The sequence below is a fragment of the Nelumbo nucifera genome, chromosome 3 (genome assembly GCF_055504915.1).
Source record: "Nelumbo nucifera cultivar China Antique chromosome 3, China Antique-T2T, whole genome shotgun sequence".
In the NCBI taxonomy this organism is placed as follows: domain Eukaryota; kingdom Viridiplantae; phylum Streptophyta; class Magnoliopsida; order Proteales; family Nelumbonaceae; genus Nelumbo; species Nelumbo nucifera.
In genome coordinates, this window is record NC_142651.1 from 66780565 (window position 1) to 66791316 (window position 10752).

Below are 10752 nucleotides of genomic sequence, written 5' to 3' on the forward strand. Positions count from 1 at the left end.
AAACATATACATGTATTGCTCCTTCACCAAGCTATTCTTTGATAACAGTAGGCATATTCTAACAAGATTCTAAGTAACGTTTCAACCAGAACTATTTCACTGAGCAATTTTTACAAAAGGGCATTGCAGTCTGAACATGAACCGCAGACACCAAAGGTATGCTAATAAAATACACTAGCTTTACGATCAAAAACTACGAACACGAATACCATTGGGTAACGTCTACAATAAACAGGAAATAGGAGAAGAAACCTTAGAATACTGCGATGATGTCCAAACAGCTCCCAAGTGCATGACATATTCCATCGACACGGTGGAAGAACCTTTAGAAGAGATAAACCTAGTGACAGAAGAAATGGGGAAGAGGCCACTATACATATCGGCCAGATTAGGACCCCAAGATAGAGACAAGCTTATCACACTATTGAAAGATAAAGACCTTTCCTTATCACAAAACATTAAGACCCATTAAAAGATCCTAACCTCTATACACTTTTCCAGAATTCCAAGACATTTTCGCTTGGTCGTACAATTAGATGCCAGGCCTAGAGCTGGCCCTTGTCAAACATGCACTATGCATAAACCCCAAGTTCAAACTTGCAAAGCAACCACAGAGGATCTTCAGACTGGGAATAGCCCTGAAGATTAAAGAAGAAGTTGAGCAACTCTTGAAATTAGGGTTTGTCAAACCCATAGCGGACCCGCAGTGGCTAGCCAATATAGTGGAAGTGAAGAAGAACGGGCAACTCAGGTGTTGTGTCAATTTTAGGGATCTCAATAAAGCCTGCCCTAAGGACGAGTTTCCCCTACTGAACATGGAAATTTTAATAGACTCGACGACGGGGAATCAACTCTTCTCCTTCTTAGATGCCTATAGTGGGTACAACCAAATCTTCATGGTCCCTGCAAATGCACCACATATAGCCTTTAGAACGCCAATCAGAAACTTCTATTACAAGATGAAGCCCTTTGGCTTAAAAAATGCCAGGACCACATATCAAAGGGCAATAATGAGTATCTTCCATAACATAATGCACAAGGAAATCGAGTGTTATGTGGATGACATAGTGGTCAAAGATAAAAAGGCAGGTAGACCATCCTGATGTGTTGAGAAAAGTTTTTAGTCGATGTAGAACTTTCAATCTAAAGTTAAATCCACTGAAGTGTGCATTCGGAGTACAACCGGAAAAGTTTTTAGGATACAGAGTGGACTAGATAGGTACCCATCCGGATGAAAGCAATGTAAAAGTGGTCTTAGACCTCTCATCTCCAGTTAGTGAGTCCCAGTTAAAGACCTTCTTAGGAAAGGTCTCATACCTTAGGTGGTTCATCCTTGGCCTAGTGCACGCTACAATGCCGCTAATGAAATTAGTAAAGAAATTGGTAGAATTCAAATGGACAGAGGAACACTAGCGCATTTTGGATTAGTTGAAAAGTGCCCCAGCCAAGGTCCCAACAATATTGCCACCCAAATTTGGCCGAGAGTTTAGGATATACATCGCATTAGGCTTGGAGGCAATAGGATGTTTGTTAGAACAGGAAGATGATGAAAGAGTCAAATGCCCAATATATTATGCCTGTAAAACCCTCAAACCAATTGAGAATAATTATTTCCACATGGAACAACAATGCCTCATGCTAGTGTTTGCTAATAGAAGTTTAGACACTACATCTTGGGCCAAAAAGTGAGATGGAGTGACCCGATAAGGTTCTTTACAGATAGACCTCCCCTTTTTGGCAAGCTCGTCAATTGGATGATGCAGGTGAGTGAGTACACGATTGAGTACACCTAGTCGAGGGCTATTAAGTGTCAGATAGTAGCAGACCTTTTGGTTGCCTTTCCCTCAAATAGCGACTTTCCCATATCAGAAGAAAACCCTAGAGACATACCTATGATCGTAGTAGCTGAGGGCAAGGAATGGGTTCTAACTTTCGATGGAAGTAGCACCAGTACCTTAGACGGTGCCGGAGTCACCTTGACTTCGCCCATTGGTCATACCTCTGCCTACACATTCAAACTCTAGTTCCCCTGTTCCCACAACATAGGCGAATAGGAAGCCTTAGTTCTGGGTTTGATCAAAGAACTAGAATCTGGAGCCAAGAAGATCCGAGTGATTGGTGACTCCAAACTAGTAATTGGCTAGCTCGATGGAAGCATGATGGTGAAAGAGTTGAAGATCTTACCATATAGGACAATAATCTAGAGATTGATTCACGATCTTGAGATAGATTTCGAACACCAAAACAGAGCCAAAAATAGGTTTGCTGATGCTCTAGCTACCTTATGGTCAAAAATACAATCCAGTAAAGACCCAATCAAGATCACTATCCAGACGCTCAACAAACCATCAACCGCTATATTGAAGGAGTGGGTAGAAAAGGAAGGCGATGTCACAATAGATGACTGGAGGCATGATATCATTGAAAAACTAAATAGCACGACAATAGGAACATAGGACAAGAAGACGATTTTGAAGTTCCAACTGGTAAATGGGATATTATACCATCGATTGGCAGATGGGGTCAGAACGAGATGCTTAGGGCCAAAAGAAGCGAAGGCAGTCCTGAATGAAACTCACAAAAACCACTGTGGAGACACCAACAACACTCTGTATAAGAAACTACAAAGGTTGGGAAAAGTGTATACCAAAGGTGGATGGGAGAGAATGCTTGGTCGTAGGAGAGGAAGATTGGAGGAATATGTACATAAGTTACTTAGAAGACAACACACTGCCGATAGACCCGGTGACGAGAAGGAAGCTCCTAAGCAAAGCCAAGCGATTCTATTTCCATGAAGGAGTATTATATAGGAAATCCTATGCCGGGAAACCTTTGCAATGCTTGGCTGGTGAAGAGATCGAAGAATTGCTAGAAGCAGCCCCTAGTTCCGAGCTTGCCCCACACTAAGGATAACTGGCCTTGTATAGCAACATTCTACACCTAGGTTTCTACTGGCCCACCATGACAGAAGATACTCAAAAACACGTGCACAGATGCCATAAGTGCCATATATATGCTAAAAGGATACACAAACCTGCCAACAGTCTTCACCCTATCATCATGCCTTGGCCTTTCCATACTTAGGGAGTAGATCTCATAGGAAAAATCCACCCCGCTTCTAGAGGATATTGTTTCATCATAGTGGCCACAGACTACTTCACCAGGCAAAAGCTATACCCTTGCAAAGGATTTGTGCAGAAAATATACCAAATTTCCTCAGGAAACATATAGTTCACTGGTTTGGAGTCCCAATGAGGATTTTGACAGACAATGGCCTCTCCATCAAGAATTAGGAAGTCCAGGACCTTCTAGAGTAGTATGGTGCAAGGATAGGAACATCCACGATGCACTACTCACAAGGAAATGGCCAAGCAAAAGCCACCAATAAAACCCTACTGAGAATGTTGAGCAAAATGGTGGCTGATAATCAAAAGGGTTGGTCGGAGAAGCAATTGGAAACCCTCTGGGCTTATCGCACCACGATCAGGAAAAGCACACAAGCGATGCCTTATTCACTAGTATATGGCCAATAAGTAGTGTTACCAATAGAGATACGTGTAGTGTCCACTCGTATAGCCTTTGTAATGGGAAAACGGTTTGAGCTAGAGGACATGGACCAACTCCTCGCAGAAAAATGAGATGGCATCGATGAAAGTAGAGACAAGACAGTACAAAAGCAAACCAAATACGAACAAGCCCTAGCCACAAACTTTAATAGGTTACTGAAACCCAGGAAGTTTAGAGTAAGGGACAAGGTGCTCAAAACATCACTCCATGTCAAGCAGGGCAAGTCAGTAGGAAAATTCACTCCAGTGTGGGAAGGTCTATATGGGATAAAAGAAGCTCACTCATTTGGCTACTATGTATTACAAACGGTAGACATAGGAGAACAAGATGAAACTATAAATGGCTACTGGTTGAAACCTTACTTTGAATAATATTGTACATTATGTCATTTCACTGTCTCATGTATTTGCTTTAAAGACGAATGCATCAAAGATATTATATAAGTTCTCCTTTACTAAGCATTTGTACCTTGCTTATAAATAAACGTGATGATTAACAGTTTAATTTTTGCAATAAAGTTTCCTTCTCAGTTCCAACGATAAAACCTTGATGTATCCATGTATTTTGGAAAACAGAATAACTTTATAAATATATATTGATACAATGCTTTGATCAAAATAATCCGTGTACTAATCCTTGGATATGTCTCTCATACACACTTATCTCCTGGCAACCCTAGTATTACACTTAACTTCCTCAGCAACCCCGGGAAGGCCCTGTCCCGGTAGGTGCACTTTCACATACCCTAATCCGCCGGGATGCTGCATGCTCCATGCGAAGGCCCTGCCCTGGCAGGTGCAATCTCATATACCCTAGTCCGCCAGGATGCCACATGCTCCATGCGAAGGCCCTGTTCCAGCAGGTGCGCTCTCACATACCCTGGTCCGCCAGGATGCTGCATGATCCATGCGAAGGCCCTCTACCGATAGGTGCAATCTCATATACCCTGGTTTGCTAAGATGCCACATGCTCCATGCGAAGGCCCTATTCTGGCAGGTGCACTCTCATATACCCTGGTCTGCCCAGGATGCTGCATGCTTCATGCGAAGGCCCTGTTCCGGCAGGCGCGCTCTTATAGACCCTGGTTTGCCCAGGATGCCACACGCTCTGTGCGAAGGCCCATGGTAGCCCCAAATGCGCTTATGCCACCTGGCAACATTTTATCCAACCAACAGGCGTAGTATCTTATCCATCCGCCCCATGCATCAATGACAACACGGTGCTAGAGATCTCGCCCGTCATTCAAACTCACCATTCTATGACATGTTCCAAATGAGCGTCCTAACATATGACCATGATAGAGTCCACAAGGACTCGGTCCTAACAGTTGCGAAGTGCTTCCAAATGGCAGCGGAATACTTGACGGTCCTTCATTCTCAATGATGTTCAACACTCGAGCCAAGTCCAAAAACCAAAGGGCACTTACACCCTCGACAAGACTGGGGGCGCCCTAGCCACATTAGGTATGTTCTCTACCTACCACAAACATTTGCTTTAACTCATAAGTATAGCAATTTGAGATGTAGACGACAACATTTCACTACGAACGAACTTCTCTCAAACGAATACAACAACTCATTGCAAAGCACAACAAACGACAGCCCTAAACCTCAACAATATCGCCCAAAAACTTGCCTTCTCTGTGCTCGACCACACTCACATCATTCTCAGGAAGTCGTATACCTTCTTACAAGCTCAAAATTTGCCTTCCCCAAGAGCATACCAAGATATCATATCACCCCGTGATATCCTTATCGCACCTAGCAATGTGCTGGGAAAAAAACCATAAGCAAAACTTTCGTCTATGGCCTAAGAATTTTATAGAGGTATTCACCTATGACAAGGGTTCACAAAAATTGACTCGAGACTCACTTAATGCTTGCAAAGTACTTCGATAACACTAGCGACTGATACGATTGCGCTAGGCCCTCAACCCGAACGTTCGACTGATACGATTCCCTGAGCACAAAATGACTAGCACCGGTCCCCCTTTCCACCAATTCGCGACTAAGGCCCAAGTAGAACCCATTTGCCACCAAGGTCTTAGAGTACCTAAATCTAGAGGCAGTGTCCCCTGATGTTTATCTACATCTAGACATAGTATTGGCAAGCTCACAACGAAGATGGCAATAAGGATCCCAACGCAAGGGAAACAACATTGCGACAAACCTTTGAAACAATTGATAAATGCCAGTATCCGAAATTTAACATGTGGATACAAGAAAGCAGGAACCATCCGGACAGGAAAATGGAAAAACAAAAATGATCACAGTATTACAAACAAACAACGTAAAACAAAGATCCATTACTATTCAACATCTATATTGAACCTTTTTACAAATAAACAGGCCTTATGAATTAGCCCACTCCTTCCTCCTAGCGATGATGGTCTCTAGGAAAAGCGCACGTCCCTCATTGAACGAAACAAGACGGATTGCAATACCCTGAGACCAGCCTTCTAAAATGCGTGCACTAGCATAATAACCCGCTCCTCAATTTGAGCCATGTTGAAGCCCATGACAGAGAAGGATTTGCAGGCCTCTAGCCAGCGGGTGAAATCTGATCACGAAAGCTCCTCCATAGGCCGATTCATAATGCAATCCATCATGGTTGCAATGGTGTCCAAGGCAGGCCCCATGACCATCGGATGAAGGTTTGTAGTAGGCAACCACCCATACCGTATCACGGTGGAGGAAAATTTGGACACCGGAGCAGAAACTGAATACTTATCACCCCCTCGACGCCCCTAGACCTGAACAGGGTCTATGGTTGCGTAATGCAAGGGAGGGACGTCACGTTTGTCACAATACTCTTCAAGTTCCTGCCGTATCTACACCAACTCCTCTTCGTATGTCAGCTCCTCTGACGGCAAGACAATGCCAGGATTCGCTTCCTTGCCCTCAGGCTGGTCCTCCAACTCTTCAGTGGCCCCAACCCTCACCACAAGGACCTCTAGCTCAACAGCAGCCCTGACATCTAGCTCCACAGGAGCCCTGACCTCGACAGTTGGAGAAGAGGCGGTGACATCTTCACGGGCAGTCAAAGGCTCTACCTCTGCAGGCACCTGACATACCTCCTCCAAGGGCACAAAATCGGGAGTAGTATGACCAGCCCTAGCGTCTTCAGTGTTCCTGCACACTTGAATGGGGGGCTGTGATGATCTTAGCTCCTCCACTAAGCGCCTAATGACAAGCATAGTTGGTATGCTGCAAAGACCAGCGTAAGGATGTGCCTGTGATGAAGCAAAACACAAATAGTCAGTCCCACAAACCCGACAATGATAATATATGAGCAAAAAACCAGACCGGGGGCTCCTAAAGTTTTTGTGTTGGGTTGAAAATCTTCGCCTTCCATACGCTTCAAAACAAAAAACTGCAAACGGGTCAGTCTTGGTAACCACACGATCGCTGCTCCATTCAAGCGCATTTAAACAATAAAATGGCATCGCTTATCAAATCCATCTCCTCGGGATGGGCTGTTGGGATTTCCGCCATTGGCGTGTTGCTGTCACTCCCCGTGGACTGCAATGACATCAAAATAAATACGACTCAGTCACTCCCACCAACAGTAGTTTATATGATAGCAAAACAAAGGAGAACAAAGTTTTTTTACGATACCGAATCATCATCTGCAGGACCACGCCTTGGTCGAGGAGGAGCCATCCTCTTCATCCGCCCACTCGAGAAGCGAATACAAGTCACCCTAGCAAAGGGCGCCGCCATGGTCAACTTGGTCGACTCAGCGATCGACGCAAGCCTCTCCGCAGGTGGGGATGTTGGAGATCCCCACATGGACTCAGCATGGCACTCTTGTGCCTGCGATGAATCCACATCTGGCTTAACAGGCTGTGGCATAACTGGAACCTAAAAAGAGCGAGGCACTCTCATAGATCTCAACCTTTTCACAATGGGTGGACAGCTACTTTCTCCTTGCTCATGAATCATTTGCCTCCATCCACGCTTCACCCCTACCCTCTCTAGTAATTGCGATACAGTAGCAGGTGGAACATTCCCTTGATTAGCAGCATGACCCACTGGGGGAGCCAACACATGACGAAGAGGGGAGCTCTTCCTTACAAGCTCCTAAAACCCCCCAAATAGTGAGCACAAATAAGCAAAATAGAGGGACTTACAACCCGACACCCTTTGAAACGGAACTTCGCAAAACCCGAAAAAGCAAAGTCATGGCGACGAACCCAGAATATGTCCTCGCTGGAAGACCTCAAAAACTGGCCACCAATATCGTCGTAACCAAACTGACACATTACCCTATATGGCCGGTATGTAGCCAGTTGCACTTCGCCGGCACAATCAAGGTAAGCCACCACACCGGGCCACGTCACCAGTCACGCAACACTCGCAGTAGGGCTTTCAATTTCATATTAATCTCACTCATTCTGAAGTTCTTATGCATGGGAGCTTGAAGACAACATTTACCCCTATAGATGTCAAACACTTTCTCTTCAAACTCATCACCCCTCATAGTGGTAACAACAACCCAAAGGGGAGACAGACGGCGCAGTGTGATGTTGAGGTCAAAGCGTTCACAACAGAACATCCAAAGAAATGGCATGCAAACATAACTGACTTGCCTCTTGCAACCTGGGTCCATTATTTGTTGAATGGTGTCATCCATCTACTCATAGAAATAGCCCAGGAACATAGAAGCTAGCGGCAACTGATAACCACTAGCGGCTAAAACAGAAAACGGAACCAAGACTGTTCGCAAGCCGTAGTTAGGGAGACCAGGAAAAAGAAATTGAGAGGATATATACAAAATAAACGCAGTGAGGTGGCGCTAAGAATTCGTGCTACACACCACAACGTCTGTCCCACCACGAGACTCGAACCAAAATGCTACTCAGAAATCCACCTTAATTTGGTGGGAATAGATTCGACATACTGAAGGGGCTGAGTAGAAACGACACCCCCAATAGGCAACCCTAATAGAGCAGCCACATCCTCCACCATAATAGTAAACCCATCGGATGCACCAACGAAAGTGTGGGTGCAACAACACCAATGCTCCAGCAAACGAGGAACATACTTTACCCCTTCCCTATCAGCAAGATTCATGTAGCAATCAACAAACTTAAGGAGATTGAAATCTTGCAGCATCCAACAGTACATGCTAGGGTTTAACAATATATATCGAGCCCCCGCTATATAATTGCTAGGGGACTTGGAGTTACCGGTCTTAGGTTATTGACACTTATACGTAACGGAGTGATTCAGTCGCTCACAAAGACACATCAATTCCAACCCATGAACGGGATCGAATATACCCTCCACACACCTAAACACAGGCATCAAAGGCCATAAACCCTTTACCCCATCGGCCACCATGGCTGCTTCCCTCTCCAACAACAACTTGATAGTGTCAACTTCCCTAATGAAGTCAAGGAAAGGGCAATTAGTCTCTCCCTGACGAGAATCCATCAAGAATGGACAAAGGGTGTGATAAAAGACATGAAGAAGAAAGGAAAAGGGCTTCGCAAGAACCGTAAGACTCACAACAAGAATATGATGACGATGACAAGAAAATGAAAGTGAGGAACCGATGCATTCCCTACTTTTCACACCTTTATAGAGCAGTTACACGCTCAGAGCACCAAACGGCGTCGGAGAAGACGATCAGTTCCAATACGGAATCCCAAGCGAAGCTTAACGAAAAAGAAACCTATAGAAAAATTACATATATGCCGTTACAAAGCGGGATGAAATGGTGCATTTAAATCAAATGAAACGGCCACGTCATTAGTCGCCATTTCGTAGTATCGAGTAGTGGAAACTAGCCACATGTGCAAAATGGTCCACTTATTACACAATGTCAGGCAAGTCACATGCGCCAATAATAAATGCCAAATCACCATCAAACGGCATGCCCAACCAATTCCCAATAACAACCGAATACGAAACGCTCCCACAAACTAAAATCAATCCACCATTCGGATCAACATCAAATCCCACCTAGACACAAAGGGGGAGAGACTCGCCACCCACACAGTGATACACGACACCGGTCCCTATCGCTAAATCCCTCCTTACCAAAGACCTAGGGGACTAAAACATGGAATCGACAATTATAGCGTGGCCATCGCCCAATGCCTTGCCTAATTCCCATCAGGTGCCGAATATAATATGCTATCAAGCATTGCACCGTCACTTGACACCATGCACCCAACATAGGCCTCACCCTAGCACACAGGGGGCTTCACGCCCACATTGGTGCAACATCGATAGTATCTTTTGCTAATTCCCTTCCTACCAATGGCTACGAGGGTTAAAATACACAAATTTGGTGTAGAACTGCCCATTGACAGAAAAGGAATCACCAAAAGATAGGGGGGTTAAACCATGGATTATAAGAATCATTGTCGAGAAATAGACACTTAATATAAGCCAAAGGCCACAAATGCAGGGTCCCTAGAGCAACTGACTCCCAATTTGTCAACAAACAGGGGGCTGATAAAAGCCAAAACAAAGTTCACATCATCCACACTAAATAGCAAAATAGGTGCATAGTGCTTGCTTAGTCCATCAGAACACATAAACACTGGATTGATAAAACATGGACATTCGTGATCAACCAATAGCCCATCTTTCCTATGCGATGAACCCGATGTTCATCATATGGTTCATCGCACGCTTGTGATAAACTTATTCTTAGCGCAAGCTCAAAGTAAGCTTAGGATGAACCTGCGATGAGGCTTTACACGTACCCCCCCGCGATGAACCCTAAACCACTACGAAATTCCGGTTTGTTGAGAACCAGATCCGGGTATTAACTGCACGTTTAATGTCGAAGTGACGAATGTGACAAGGCGCCACAAAGGTCTAGTAAAATGTCACCCGCAAAGAAATGATGTCACTAGCGCCATGTCATCTAAGTAAGGTGCAAAAGGGTAATAGCACACGCGAGCTATGAGGATCTCTGAGTGCAAGGAAAATCAATCCTTGGGAGGATCCCCATAGGGACACGTGGCGAAACCCCAACAGTGCCCTTAATGATTGATAGCGAACCCAATATTCACTTTCCTAGTAGAAGACAAACGCCTTTAGTTCATTCTTTTCAAGATCTCGCGATCTTCTCCATAAATAGAGATCGTTTTCATAACAAAACTCACTCACTCTCAATCATCGAGTATCCTCATCATTGATCCCTTGTTCTATCACTCTCCTTGGC

At 44.6% G+C, this 10752-nt stretch overlaps 1 long non-coding RNA gene across 1 annotated transcript; it reads right to left on the reverse strand.

The window, feature by feature from the left end:
• Nucleotides 1-5857: 5857 nt before the first annotated feature.
• Nucleotides 5858-9481, reverse strand: LOC148801302 (uncharacterized). The gene is made up of 2 exons (XR_016084566.1): nucleotides 7185-9481; nucleotides 5858-7088 (listed from the first exon to the last, which is right to left on the reverse strand). It is a non-coding gene; the product is annotated as an uncharacterized LOC148801302 (long non-coding RNA).
• Nucleotides 9482-10752: the final 1271 nt, after the last annotated feature.